We start from the raw sequence: 2849 nt of genomic DNA, 5'->3' as shown, positions 1-2849 counted from the left end.
TGGGTCTGTCTTGGAGCCTCCTCACAGTATGACATACCTGAAACACCTCACCTAGGAGGTGTCTAGGATGCATCCTAATTAAATATCCCAGCCACCTCAACTGGGGGAGTAGCTGCTCTATTCTAAATCTCAAGCTCATTCTTTCAGTCACTTACCCAAAGAGGCCATAGGTGATGGTGCAAATGTGAACTAACAGCTTCATGTTCAGCTCTTGCTTCACCACAACAGATTAGTATAGCATCCTCACCCCTGTCGTTTCATCTATCGGGCTTACTCTCCTCTCTCCCATTACTCATGGACAAGACCTAGAGATACCAAACTCCTCCACTTGGGGCAGCAAAATGTTCCACAGTAGGCACTCCAGCAATTTCCAGCTCAGAGCTATGGCCACACACTTGGTGGTACTAATTTTAAAAAATCAAAACAAAAATTAAAATCATGATCATATAATTCAATTCAATTTTATTTATACAGCACCAAATCACAACAACAGTCGCCTCAAGGCACTTTATATTGTAAGGTAGACCCTGCAATAATACATACAGAGAAAAACCAAACAATCATATGACCCCCTATGAGCAAACACTTTGGCGACAGTGGCAAGGAAAAACTCCCTTTTCACAGGAAGAAACCTTCCTTGCATTCAGTACAGAGAGGTAGGATTTATAATCTATATAATATGAACATATTTTAAAGGAACAGTTTTATAAATCCAACTCCAAACATTTGTGGGACTTCATGAAGTCTCTAGCTAAAATGTCCCAGTGAAGAAACTGTTTTGAAACAGTGTTTCAAGTGTTTCAGTATTTCCCAGTGTTTTAAAACTGGACACTTAACGGCTGAGACTGTCATGGTCTGGTTGGGCACCTGCAGGTCTCAGACAGTGGCTCCTCCTCCTTTAGGCGGAGTCAGGTTGCCCCTCCCTGGCTGACCACCTGTGAGCAATCGTGCCAGCGGTATATCAGACCTGCGCTCTCAACCACTCATCGCCTGAGTATCTGCTATTCCCATGTTAGTTCAGTGGAGCATCCTCAAACCTTGTCTTAACGCCGTGTGATGACTGACCTGTCTTTTCTTGTCCTCAGCGATAGCACCCGGAGTGGAGATCTTGTTCCCCTCGCTCCCGTCCTCCTGGACCTGGGCCGCCAGCTGCTCACACAACGTGGCCTGCCGACCCACTGCTCACCTACCTGCCTGCCTCCCCACGCCTCGACCGCTTCCGGGTTTTCCGCTCCACCTGTCCCCTCCATCTGAAACCAAGTAAGGCAATTCAATTCAACTGCGGAGGATTATTGGTTGTCTGCTGGATCCCTCTGATCGTGATCTCCTCTTGTTCCAGTGCCCCGGCCCCTACCTAGTCCTGTTTCTACCTCCCCGCTGTCCCCGCTGTTCAGCCGTCTCCTAGAGGTGTCTAGGTCGCCCTCATTTTCTCAGACGAATCCTACGCGCCACTAGTGTGGTGGCGTCGCCTTGTGTTTCACCTTTGTTTTCCCTGTGGGCGGAAATAAATCATTTGTTTTCTGTCACCTCCCTTCCGGGTTGGTTTCTGCGCCTGTGTCCATCCCTGTTCCCTCGTGCCGTTGAGCCGTGACAGAGACAATTAGGGACCTAGGTTTAACACTGTATAATGAATGTGGTGAAAATGCCAGACTATCATATCACAAGTCAGTCACACTCTATTCAATTAAAAGGGCAAGCTCAGATTGTGGCACATCACTGTGGAAGCCCTGGTGGCAACCTCAGAAGCCACTAACTACCACAGTTTTTGAGGTTGATGCCATTTGGGGTTCATGTCAAGTCATATAGGGATGGTGTCATGACCTGCTGTGGCAGTGGTCTCTTTTTGGAGGTAATGCAGGTGCAAATTGGGTAATGCCATGGGATTTGGAGGTAATGCCATAAAATCTGTGTATGATGCTGTGGCATTTGGAGGAGATACCATAGCATCTAGGGATGATGCTGCATTTGGAAGTAATGTCATAGTTTTTTTGAGTAAGGCACAACTTTTGAGGGTGATTCCATAGAACTTGGGGGTGATCCTGTGGCATTTGGGAGTAGTGCCATATCCTGCCATGGAGGTGACTTCTGTTTGGAGGTAATGCCACGGGCTTTGGGGGTATTGCTATAGCTGTTGGTGGTGATGCCATGGCTGCTTGAAGGTGATGCTACAACCTGCAGCAGCTGTTTAGAGGGGATGTCATGACATGGAATGATAAAGTATGGAGGACAGGTGAACAACTGGAGTTGTGTCTCCTTCATAAGGCAATGCAATGTGGCAAGTTTACGTACATTAGTCATCTATTTCTGAGTGCATAATCACATATTAGACTGACTCATTCCCTCAGCTTATTCTCCGTTTCTTTCACACACACACATCAATTGTCTGGGTTGGTGGTAGAGTTACATGAATTAGTAACCAGTTGGGATCAAGATATACCCAAAGATATTTTTATGCACTGTTTTACAAAATCTGTAAAAACACATTTGAGTAACATGTAAGATGCTATGCAAATGTTTTACAATGGAAGCAATGTTAAGAAATAAATAGTTTGTGTCCACTGAAATTCCATTGACAGAGAGATTTTAATTTGAAATTAAAACAGGCATTGGATCAAAAGTGATAACATTCCATTGATTATACTTTTTTAAACATTTATAATGAGAAATGGACAGTTACATTCAACAGTGTTCTGAAAGATGAAATAGGCACTTTGTGTGAATGAAGGAGAAATAATGGAAGCCAATGTTATTTTTTAGTAACTTTTACTGTTTAGTGGTTTCAAAATTTCAAAACATCATGTAATGTCTCTCATCTTCACTGGTTAACATATAGGATAACAGCTAACAAC

The 2849-nt window shown here is 44.2% G+C and overlaps 1 long non-coding RNA gene across 1 annotated transcript; it reads left to right on the top strand.

Annotated features, from left to right (window-relative positions):
- Positions 1 to 857: 857 nt before the first annotated feature.
- On the top strand, positions 858 to 1493 carry LOC146573220 (uncharacterized). The gene is made up of 3 exons (XR_014892938.1): positions 858 to 1011; positions 1086 to 1260; positions 1340 to 1493. It is a non-coding gene; the product is annotated as an uncharacterized LOC146573220 (long non-coding RNA).
- Positions 1494 to 2849: the final 1356 nt, after the last annotated feature.

This window comes from Mchenga conophoros, linkage group LG6, assembly GCF_057382185.1.
Source record: "Mchenga conophoros isolate Kocher_MC1m ecotype Shallow Benthic linkage group LG6, M_conophoros_male_GT1.1, whole genome shotgun sequence".
Lineage (NCBI taxonomy): Eukaryota > Metazoa > Chordata > Actinopteri > Cichliformes > Cichlidae > Mchenga > Mchenga conophoros.
Note: the sequence above shows the minus strand (reverse complement) of the source record. Positions and strands in the feature narration are given on the sequence as shown.